Here is a 13135-nt window from a genome sequence, read left to right on the forward strand (position 1 = left end):
GAGCGCTAAAAGGCCTATATTGGGAAAAAGAATGTCTACAAATAAAAACTACACAGAAGAATTGTGTGAAACTTCTTTCTGTTCTGTTTGTTCAACTAAAAGAGTTGAACCTTAGTTTTGATTGAGCCGTTCTGAAACACTCTTTCTGTAGAAAATGCAAGTGGAGATTCGGAGCGCTAAGAGGGTAATAGTGGAAAAAGGAATGTCTCCAAATATAAACTACACAGAATCATTCTGTGAAACTTCTTTCTGATCTGTGCATTCAGCTAACAGAGTTAAACCATACTTTTGATTGAGCAGATCCGAACACTCTTTCTGTAGAAAATGCAAGTGGACATTTGGAGCGCTAAGAGCGTAGTAGTGGAAAAAGGAATATATACAAATATAAACTACATAGAAGCATTCTGTGAAACTTCTTTCTGATCTGAGCATTCAGCTAACAGAGTTAAACCATACTTTTGATTGAGCAGTTTTGAAACACTCTGTCTGTAGAAAATGCAACTGGACATTCGTAGCACTAAGTGGGTAATAGTGGAAAAAAGAATATGTTCAAATATAAACTACACAGAATCATTGTATGAAACTTCTTTCTGTTCTGTGCATTCAACTAACAGAGTTGAACCTTACTTTTGATTGAGCCGTTCTGAAACACTCTTTCTGTAGAAACTGCAATTGGACATTCTGAGCGCTAAGAGGCCTATATTGGGAAAAAGAATGTCTACAAATAAAAACTACACAGAAGAATTGTGTGAAACTTCTTTCTGTTCTGTTTGTTCAACTAAAAGAGTTGAACCTTAGTTTTGATTGAGCCGTTCTGAAACACTCTTTCTGTAGAAAATGCAAGTGGAGATTCGGAGCGCTAAGAGGGTAATAGTGGAAAAAGGAATTTCTCCAAATATAAACTACACAGAATCATTCTGTGAAACTTCTTTCTGATCTGTGCATTCAGCTAACAGAGTTAAACCATACTTTTGATTGAGCAGATCTGAACACTCTTTCTGTAGAAAATGCAACTGGACATTTGGTGCGCTAAGAGCGTAGTAGTGGAAAAAGGAATATATTCAAATATAAACTACACAGAAGCATTCTGTGAAACTACTTTCTGATCTGAGCATTCAGCTAACAGAGTTAAACCATACTTTTGATTGAGCAGTTTTGAAACTCTCTGTCTGTAGAAAATGCAACTGGACATTCTTAGCGCTAAGTGGGTAATAGAGGAATAAAGAATATGTTCAAATATAAACTACACAGAAGCATTGTATGAAATTTCTTTCTGTTCTGTGCATTCAACTAACAGAGTTGAAACTTACTTTTGATTGAGCCTTTCTGAAACACTCTTTCTGTAGAAACTGCAATTGGACATTCTGAGCGCTAAGAGGCCTCTATTGGGAAAAATAATATCTTCAAATAAAAACTACACAGAAGCATTGTGTGAAACTTATTTCTGATATGTTCATTAAGCTAACAGAGTTAAACCATACTTTTGATTACGCAGTTCTGAACACTCTTTCTGTAGAAAATGCAAGTGGACATTCGGAGCGCTAAGAGGGTAATAGTGGAAAAAGGAATATATTCAAATATAAACTACACAGTAGCATTCTGTGAAAATTCTTTCTGTTCTGTGCATTCAACTAACAGAGTTGAACCTTACTTTTGATTGAGCCGTTCTGAAACACTCTTTCTGTAGAAACTGCAATTGGACATGCTAAGCGCTAAGAGGCCTACATTGGGAAAAAGAATATCTTCAAATAAAAACTACACAGATGCATTCTGTGAAACTTATTTCTGATCTGTAAATTCAGTTAACAGAGATAAAACATATTTTTGATTGAGCAGTTATGAAACACTCTTTTTGTAGAAAATGCAAGTGGAGATTCGGAGCGCTAAGAGGGTAATAGTGGAAAAAGGAATGTCTTCAAATATAAACTACACAGAATCATTCGGTGAAACTTCTTTCTGATCTGTGCATTCAGCTAACAGAATTAAACCATACTTTTGATTGAGCAGATCTGAACACTCTTTCTGTAGAAAATGCAACTGGACATTTGGAGCGCTAAGAGCGTAGTAGTGGAAAAAGGAATATATTCAAATATAAACTACACAGAAGCATTCTGTGAAACTTCTTTCTGATCTGAGCATTCAGCTAACAGAGTTAAACCATACTTTTGATTGAGCAGTTTGAAACACTCTGTCTGTAGAAAATGCAACTGGACATTCGTAGCGCTAAGTGGGTAATAGTGGAAAAAAGAATATGTTCAAATATAAACTACACAGAAGCATTGTATGAAACTTCTTTCTGTTCTGTGCATTCAACTAACAGGGTTGAACGTTACTTTTGATTGAGCCGTTCTGAAACACTCTTTCTGTAGAAACTGCAATTGGACATTCTGAGCGCTAAGAGGCCTATATTGGGAAAAAGAATGTCTACAAATAAAAACTACACAGAAGAATTGTGTGAAACTTCTTTCTGTTCTGTTTGTTCAACTAAAAGAGTTGAACCTTAGTTTTGATTGAGCCGTTCAGAAACACTCTTTCTGTAGAAAATGCAAGTGGAGATTCGGAGCGCTAAGAGGGTAATAGTGGAAAAAGGAATGTCTCCAAATATAAACTACACAGAATCATACTGTGAAACTTCTTTCTGATCTGTGCATTCAGCTAACAGAGTTAAACCATACTTTTGATTGAGCAGATCTGAACACTCTTTCTGTAGAAAATGCAACTGGACATTTGGAGCGCTAAGACAGTAGTAGTGGAAAAAGGAATATATTCAAATATAAACTACACAGAAGCATTCTGTGAAACTTGTTTCTGATCTGAGCATTCAGCTAACAGAGTTAAACCATACTTTTGATTGAGCCGTTCTGAAACACCCTTTCTGTAGAAACTGCAATTGGACATGCTAAGCGCTAAGAGGCCTACATTGGGAAAAAGAATATCTTCAAATAAAAACTACACAGATGCATTCTGTGAAACTTATTTCTGATCTGTAAATTCAGTTAACAGAGATAAAACATATTTTTGATTGAGCAGTTATGAAACACTCTTTTTGTAGAAAATGCAAGTGGAGATTCGGAGCGCTAAGAGGGTAATAGTGGAAAAAGGAATGTCTTCAAATATAAACTACACAGAATCATTCGGTGAAACTTCTTTCTGATCTGTGCATTCAGCTAACAGAATTAAACCATACTTTTGATTGAGCAGATCTGAACACTCTTTCTGTAGAAAATGCAACTGGACATTTGGAGCGCTAAGAGCGTAGTAGTGGAAAAAGGAATATATTCAAATATAAACTACACAGAAGCATTCTGTGAAACTTCTTTCTGATCTGAGCATTCAGCTAACAGAGTTAAACCATACTTTTGATTGAGCAGTTTGAAACACTCTGTCTGTAGAAAATGCAACTGGACATTCGTAGTGCTAAGTGGGTAATAGTGGAAAAAAGAATATGTTCAAATATAAACTACACAGAAGCATTGTATGAAACTTCTTTCTGTTCTGTGCATTCAACTAACAGGGTTGAACCTTACTTTTGATTGAGCCGTTCTGAAACACTCTTTCTGTAGAAACTGCAATTGGACATTCTGAGCGCTAAGAGGCCTATATTGGGAAAAAGAATGTCTACAAATAAAAACTACACAGAAGAATTGTGTGAAACTTCTTTCTGTTCTGTTTGTTCAACTAAAAGAGTTGAACCTTAGTTTTGATTGAGCCGTTCTGAAACACTCTTTCTGTAGAAAATGCAAGTGGAGATTCGGAGCGCTAAGAGGGTAATAGTGGAAAAAGGAATGTCTCCAAATATAAACTACACAGAATCATACTGTGAAACTTCTTTCTGATCTGTGCATTCAGCTAACAGAGTTAAACCATACTTTTGATAGAGCAGATCTGAACACTCTTTCTGTAGAAAATGCAACTGGACATTTGGAGCGCTAAGAGAGTAGTAGTGGAAAAAGGAATATATTCAAATATAAACTACACAGAAGCATTCTGTGAAACTTCTTTCTGATCTGAGCATTCAGCTAACAGAGTTAAACCATACTTTTGATTGAGCAGTTTTGAAACACTCTGTCTGTAGAAAATGCAACTGGACATTCGTAGCGCTAAGTGGGTAATAGTGGAAAAAAGAATATGTTCAAATATAAACTACACAGAAGCATTGTATGAAACTTCTTTCTGTTCTGTGCATTCAACTAACAGAGTTGAACCTTACTTTTGATTGAGCCTTTCTGAAACACTCTTTCTGTAGAAACTGCAATTGGACATTCTGAGCGCTAAGAGGCCACTGTTGGGAAAAATAATATCTTCAAATAAAAACTACACAGAAGCATTGTGTGAAACTTATTTCTGAAATGTTCATTAAGCTAACAAAGTTAAACCATACTTTTGATTGCGCAGTTCTGAACACTCTTTCTGTAGAAAATGCAAGTGGACATTCGGAGCGCAAAGAGGGTAATAGTGGAAAAAGGAATATATTTAAATATAAACTACACAGTAGCATTCTGTGAAAATACTTTCTGTTCTGAGCATTCAACTAACAGAGTTGAACCTTACCTTTGATTGAGCCCTTCTGAAACACTCTTTCTGTAGAAACTGCAATTGGACATGCTAAGCGCTAAGAGGCCTACATTGGGAAAAAGAATATCTTCAAATATAAACTACACAGATGCATTCTGTGAAACTTATTTCTGATCTGTAAATTCAGTTAACAGAGATAAAACATATTTTTGATTGAGCAGTTATGAAACACTCTTTTTGTAGAAAATGCAAGTGGAGATTCGGAGCGCTAAGAGGGTAGTACTGGAAAAAGGAAGGTCTTCAAATATAAACTACACGGAATCATTCGGTGAAACTTCTTTCTGATCTGAGCATTCAGCTACCTGAGTTAAACCATACTTTTGATGAACAGTTTTGAAACACTTTGTCTGTAGAAAATGCAACTGGACATTCGGAGCGCTAAGTGGGTAATAGTGGAAAATGAATATGTTCAAATATAAACTACACAGAAGCATTGTATGAAACTTCTTTCTGTTCTGTGCATTCAACTAAAAGAGTTGAACTTTACTTTTGATTGAGCCGTTCTGAAACACTCCTTCTGTAGAAACTGCAATTGGACATTCTTAGCGCTAAGAGGCCTATATTCGGAAAAAGAATATCTACAAATAAAAACTACACAGAAGCATTCTGTGAAGCTTCTTTCTGTTCTGTGCATTCAACTAACAAAGTTGAACCTTACTTTTGATTGAGCCGTTCTGAAACACTCTTTCTGTAGAAACTGCAATTGGACATTCTGAGCGCTAAGAGGCATATATTGGGAAAAATAATATCTTCAAATAAAAACTACACAGAAGCATTGTGTGAATCTTATTTCTGATATGTGCATTCAGCTAACAGAGTTAAACCATACTTTTGATTGCGCAGTTCCGAACACTCTTTCAGTAGAAAATGCAAGTGGACATTCGGAGCGCTAAGAGGGTAATAGTGGAAAGAAGGAATATATTCAAATATAAACTACGCAGATGCATTCTGTGAAACTTCTTTCTGTTCTGTGCATTCAACTACCAGGTTTGAACCTTACTTTTGATTGAGCCTTTCTGAAACACTCTTTGTGTAGAAACTGCAAGTGGATATTCGGAGCGCTAAGTGGGTAATAGTCAAAAAAGGAATATCTTCAACTAAATTCTACACAGAAGCATTCTGTGAAACTTCTTTCTGTTCCGTGCATTCAACTAAAAGAGGTGAACCTTACTTTTCATTGAGCCGTTCTGAAACACTCTTTCTATAGAAACTGCAATTGGACATTCTGAGCGCTAAGAGGCCTATATTGGTAAAAAGAATATCTTCATAGAAACACTACACAGAAGAATTCTGTAAAACTTCTTTCTGATCTGTGCATTCAGCTAACACAGTTAAACCATACTTTTGATTGAGCAGTTCTGAAACACTCTTTCTGTAGAAAATGCAACTGGACATTTGGAGCGCTAATTGGGTAATAGTGGAAAAATTAATATCTTCAAATATAAACTACACAGAATAATTCTCTGAAACTTATTTCTGATCTGTGCATTCAGCTAACAGAGTTAAACCGTACTTTTGATTGAGCAGTTATGAACACTCTTTCTGTAGAAAATGCCACTGGATATTTGGAGCGCTAAGAGGGTAGTAGTGGAAAAAGGAATATATTCAAATATAAACTACACAGAAGCATTCTATGAAACTTCTTTCTGTTCTGTGCATTCAACTAACAGTGTTGAACCTTATTTTTGATTGAGCCATTCTGAAACACTCTTTTTGTAGAAAATGCAAGTGGATATTCGGAGCGCTAAGACGGTAATACTGGAAAAGGAATATATTCAAATATAAACTACACAGAAGCATTCTGTGAAACTTCTTTCTTTTCTGTGCACTCAACTAACTGAGTTGAACCTTACTTTTGATGGAGCCGTTCTGAAAAACTCTTTCTGTAGAAACTGCAATTGGACATTCTGAGCGCTAAGAGGCCTATATTGGGAAAAATAATATCTTCAAATAAAAACTACAGAGAAGCATTCTGTGAAAATTATTTCTGATATGGGCATTCAACTAATAGAGTAAAACCATACTTTTGATTGAGCCGTTCTGAACACTCTTTTTGTAGAAAATGCAATTGGACATTCTGAGCGCTAAGGGGCCTATATTGGGAAAAAGAATATCTACACATAAAAACTACAGAGAAGCATTCTGTGAAAATTCTTTCTGTTCTGTGCATTCAAGTAAAAGTGTTGAAACTTAGTTTTGATTGAGCCGTTCTGAAACACTCTTTCTGTAGAAAATGCAAGTGGACATTCGGAGCGCTAAGATTGTAATAGTGGAAAAAGGAATATCTCCAAATAAAAACTACACAGAAGCATTCTCTGAAACTCCTTTCTGTTCTCTGCATTCAACTAAAAGAGCTGAGCTTTACTTTTGAAGGAGCAGTTCTGAAACACTCTTTGTGTAGGAACTGCCAGTGGACATTCGGAGCACTAAGACGGTAATAGTCGAAAAAGGAATATCTTCAACTAAATACTACACAGAAGCATTCTGTGTAACTTCTTTCTGTTCTGTGCATTCAACTAAAAGAGTTGAATCTTAGTTTTGATTGAGCCATTCTGAAACACTCTTTCTGTAGAAACTGCAATAGGACATTCTGAGCGCTAAGAGGCCTACATTGGGAAAAAGAATATCTTCAAATAAAAACTACACAGAGGAATTGTGTGAAACTTCTTTCTGTTCTGTTCATTAAACTAAAAGAGTTGAACCTTAGTTTAGATTGAGCCATTCTGAAACACTCTTTCTGTAGAAAATGCAAGTGGAGATTCGGAGCGCTAAGAGGGTAATAGTGGAAAAAGGAATGTCTCCAAATATAAACTACACAGAATCATTCTGTGAAAATTCTTTCTGATCTGTGCATTCAGCTAACAGAGTTAAACCATACTTTTGATTGAGCAGATCTGAACACTCTTTCTGTAGAAAATGCAACTGGACATTTCGAGCGCTTAGAGAGTAGTAGTGGAAAAAGGAATATATTCAAATATAAACTACACAGAAGCATTCTGTGAAACTTCTTTCTGATCTGAGCATTCAGCTAACAGAGTTAAACCATACTTTTGATTGAGCAGTTTTGAAACACTCTGTCTGTAGAAAATGCAACTGGACATTCGTAGCGCTAAGTGGGTAATAGTGGAAAAAAGAATATGTTCAAATATAAACTACACAGAAGCATTGTATGAAACTTCTTTCTGTTCTGTGCATTCAACTAACAGAGTTGAACCTTACTTTTGATTGAGCCTTTCTGAAACACTCTTTCTGTAGAAACTGCAATTGGACATTCTGAGCGCTAAGAGGCCTCTATTGGGAAAAATAATATCTTCAAATAAAAACTACACAGAAGCATTGTGTGAAACTTATTTCTGATATGTTCATTAAGCTAACAGAGTTAAACCATACTTTTGATTGCGCAGTTCTGAACACTCTTTCTGTAGAAAATGCAAGTGGACATTCGGAGCGCTAAGAGGGTAATAGTGGAAAAAGGAATATATTCAAATATAAACTACACAGTAGCATTCTGTGAAAATTCTTTCTGTTCTGTGCATTCAACTAACAGAGTTGAACCTTACAATTGATTGAGCCGTTCTGAAACACTCTTTCTGTAGAAACTGCAATTGGACATGCTAAGCGCTAAGAGGCCTACATTGCGAAAAAGAATATCTTCAAATAAAAACTACACAGATGCATTCTGTGAAACTTATTTCTGATCTGTAAATTCAGTTAACAGAGATAAAACATATTTTTGATTGAGCAGTTATGAAACACTCTTTTTGTAGAAAATGCAAGTGGAGATTCCGAGCGCTAAGAGGGTAATAGTGGAAAAAGGAATGTCTTCAAATATAAACTACACGGAATCATTCGGTGAAATTTCTTTCTGATCTGTGCATTCAGCTAACAGAGTTAAACCATACTTTTGATTGAGCAGATCCGAACACTCTTTCTGTAGATAATGCAACTGGACATTTGGAGCGCTAAGAGCGTAGTAGTGGAAAAAGGAATATATTCAAATATAAACTACACAGAAGCATTCTGTGAAACTTCTTTCTGATCTGAGCATTCAGCTAACAGAGTTAAACCATACTTTTTATTGAGCAGTTTTGAAACACTCTGTCTGTAGAAAATGCAACTGGACATTCGTAGCGCTAAGTGGGTAATAGTGGAAAAAAGAATATGTTCAAATATAAACTACACAGAAGCATTGTATGAAACTTCTTTCTGTTCTGTGCATTCAACTAACAGAGTTGAACCTTACTTTTGATTGAGCCGTTCTGAAACACTCTTTCTGTAGAAACTGCAATTGGACATTCTGAGCGCTAAGAGGCCTATATTGGGAAAAAGAATGTCTACAAATAAAAACTACACAGAAGAATTGTGTGAAACTTATTTCTGTTCTGTTTGTTCAACTAAAAGAGTTGAACATTGGTTTTGATTGAGCCGTTCTGAAACACTCTTTCTGTAGAAAATGCAAGTGGAGATTCGGAGATCTAAGATGGTAATAGTGGAAAAAGGAATGTCTCCAAATATAAACTACACAGAATCATTCTGTGAAACTTCTTTCTGATCTGTGCATTCAGCTAACAGAGTTAAACCATACATTTGATTGAGCAGATATGAACACTCTTTCTGTAGAAAATGCAACTGGACATTTGGAGCGCTAAGAGCGTAGTAGTGGAAAAAGGAATATATTCAAATATAAACTACACAGAAGCATTCTCTGAAACTTCTTTCTGATCTGAGCATTCAGCTAACAGAGTTAAACCATACTTTTGATTGAGCAGTTTTGAAACTCTCTGTCTGTAGAAAATGCAACTGGACATTCTTAGCGCTAAGTGGGTAATAGAGGAATAAAGAATATGTTCAAATATAAAATACACAGAAGCATTGTATGAAATTTCTTTCTGTTCTGTGCATTCAACTAACAGAGTTGAAACTTACTTTTGATTGAGCCTTTCTGAAACACTCTTTCTGTAGAAACTGCAATTGGACATTCTGAGCGCTAAGAGGCCTATATTGGGAAAAATAATATCTTCAAATAAAAACTACACAGAAGCATTGTGTGAAACTTATTTCTGATATGTTCATTAAGCTAACAGAGTTAAACCATACTTTTGATTACGCAGTTCTGAACACTCTTTCTGTAGAAAATGCAAGTGGACATTCGGAGCGCTAAGAGGGTAATAGTGGAAAAAGGAATATATTCAAATATAAACTACACAGTAGCATTCTGTGAAAATTCTTTCTGTTCTGTGCATTCAACTAACAGAGTTGAACCTTACTTTTGATTGAGCCGTTCTGAAACACTCTTTCTGTAGAAACTGCAATTGGACATGCTAAGCGCTAAGAGGCCTACATTGGGAAAAAGAATATCTTCAAATAAAAACTACACAGATGCATTCTGTGAAACTTATTTCTGATCTGTAAATTCAGTTAACAGAGATAAAACATATTTTTGATTGAGCAGTTATGAAACACTCTTTTTGTAGAAAATGCAAGTGGAGATTCGGAGCGCTAAGAGGGTAATAGTGGAAAAAGGAATGTCTTCAAATATAAACTACACAGAATCATTCGGTGAAACTTCTTTCTGATCTGTGCATTCAGCTAACAGAATTAAACCATACTTTTGATTGAGCAGATCTGAACACTCTTTCTGTAGAAAATGCAACTGGACATTTGGAGCGCTAAGAGCGTAGTAGTGGAAAAAGGAATATATTCAAATATAAACTACACAGAAGCATTCTGTGAAACTTCTTTCTGATCTGAGCATTCAGCTAACAGAGTTAAACCATACTTTTGATTGAGCAGTTTGAAACACTCTGTCTGTAGAAAATGCAACTGGACATTCGTAGCGCTAAGTGGGTAATAGTGGAAAAAAGAATATGTTCAAATATAAACTACACAGAAGCATTGTATGAAACTTCTTTCTGTTCTGTGCATTCAACTAACAGGGTTGAACGTTACTTTTGATTGAGCCGTTCTGAAACACTCTTTCTGTAGAAACTGCAATTGGACATTCTGAGCGCTAAGAGGCCTATATTGGGAAAAAGAATGTCTACAAATAAAAACTACACAGAAGAATTGTGTGAAACTTCTTTCTGTTCTGTTTGTTCAACTAAAAGAGTTGAACCTTAGTTTTGATTGAGCCGTTCAGAAACACTCTTTCTGTAGAAAATGCAAGTGGAGATTCGGAGCGCTAAGAGGGTAATAGTGGAAAAAGGAATGTCTCCAAATATAAACTACACAGAATCATACTGTGAAACTTCTTTCTGATCTGTGCATTCAGCTAACAGAGTTAAACCATACTTTTGATTGAGCAGATCTGAACACTCTTTCTGTAGAAAATGCAACTGGACATTTGGAGCGCTAAGACAGTAGTAGTGGAAAAAGGAATATATTCAAATATAAACTACACAGAAGCATTCTGTGAAACTTGTTTCTGATCTGAGCATTCAGCTAACAGAGTTAAACCATACTTTTGATTGAGCCGTTCTGAAACACTCTTTCTGTAGAAACTGCAATTGGACATGCTAAGCGCTAAGAGGCCTACATTGGGAAAAAAATATCTTCAAATAAAAACTACACAGATGCATTCTGTGAAACTTATTTCTGATCTGTAAATTCAGTTAACAGAGATAAAACATATTTTTGATTGAGCAGTTATGAAACACTCTTTTTGTAGAAAATGCAAGTGGAGATTCGGAGCGCTAAGAGGGTAATAGTGGAAAAAGGAATGTCTTCAAATATAAACTACACAGAATCATTCGGTGAAACTTCTTTCTGATCTGTGCATTCAGCTAACAGAATTAAACCATACTTTTGATTGAGCAGATCTGAACACTCTTTCTGTAGAAAATGCAACTGGACATTTGGAGCGCTAAGAGCGTAGTAGTGGAAAAAGGAATATATTCAAATATAAACTACACAGAAGCATTCTGTGAAACTTCTTTCTGATCTGAGCATTCAGCTAACAGAGTTAAACCATACTTTTGATTGAGCAGTTTGAAACACTCTGTCTGTAGAAAATGCAACTGGACATTCGTAGCGCTAAGTGGGTAATAGTGGAAAAAAGAATATGTTCAAATATAAACTACACAGAAGCATTGTATGAAACTTCTTTCTGTTCTGTGCATTCAACTAACAGGGTTGAACCTTACTTTTGATTGAGCCGTTCTGAAACACTCTTTCTGTAGAAACTGCAATTGGACATTCTGAGCGCTAAGAGGCCTATATTGGGAAAAAGAATGTCTACAAATAAAAACTACACAGAAGAATTGTGTGAAACTTCTTTCTGTTCTGTTTGTTCAACTAAAAGAGTTGAACCTTAGTTTTGATTGAGCCGTTCTGAAACACTCTTTCTGTAGAAAATGCAAGTGGAGATTCGGAGCGCTAAGAGGGTAATAGTGGAAAAAGGAATGTCTCCAAATATAAACTACACAGAATCATACTGTGAAACTTCTTTCTGATCTGTGCATTCAGCTAACAGAGTTAAACCATACTTTTGATAGAGCAGATCTGAACACTCTTTCTGTAGAAAATGCAACTGGACATTTGGAGCGCTAAGAGAGTAGTAGTGGAAAAAGGAATATATTCAAATATAAACTACACAGAAGCATTCTGTGAAACTTCTTTCTGATCTGAGCATTCAGCTAACAGAGTTAAACCATACTTTTGATTGAGCAGTTTTGAAACACTCTGTCTGTAGAAAATGCAACTGGACATTCGTAGCGCTAAGTGGGTAATAGTGGAAAAAAGAATATGTTCAAATATAAACTACACAGAAGCATTGTATGAAACTTCTTTCTGTTCTGTGCATTCAACTAACAGAGTTGAACCTTACTTTTGATTGAGCCTTTCTGAAACACTCTTTCTGTAGAAACTGCAATTGGACATTCTGAGCGCTAAGAGGCCACTATTGGGAAAAATAATATCTTCAAATAAAAACTACACAGAAGCATTGTGTGAAACTTATTTCTGAAATGTTCATTAAGCTAACAAAGTTAAACCATACTTTTGATTGCGCAGTTCTGAACACTCTTTCTGTAGAAAATGCAAGTGGACATTCGGAGCGCAAAGAGGGTAATAGTGGAAAAAGGAATATATTTAAATATAAACTACACAGTAGCATTCTGTGAAAATACTTTCTGTTCTGAGCATTCAACTAACAGAGTTGAACCTTACCTTTGATTGAGCCCTTCTGAAACACTCTTTCTGTAGAAACTGCAATTGGACATGCTAAGCGCTAAGAGGCCTACATTGGGAAAAAGAATATCTTCAAATATAAACTACACAGATGCATTCTGTGAAACTTATTTCTGATCTGTAAATTCAGTTAACAGAGATAAAACATATTTTTGATTGAGCAGTTATGAAACACTCTTTTTGTAGAAAATGCAAGTGGAGATTCGGAGCGCTAAGAGGGTAATAGTGGAAAAAGGAAGGTCTTCAAATATAAACTACACGGAATCATTCGGTGAAACTTCTTTCTGATCTGAGCATTCAGCTACCTGAGTTAAACCATACTTTTGATGAACAGTTTTGAAACACTTTGTCTGTAGAAAATGCAACTGGACAT

Source organism: Symphalangus syndactylus, chromosome 6 (assembly GCF_028878055.3).
Source record: "Symphalangus syndactylus isolate Jambi chromosome 6, NHGRI_mSymSyn1-v2.1_pri, whole genome shotgun sequence".
Taxonomy (NCBI): Eukaryota; Metazoa; Chordata; class Mammalia; order Primates; family Hylobatidae; genus Symphalangus; species Symphalangus syndactylus.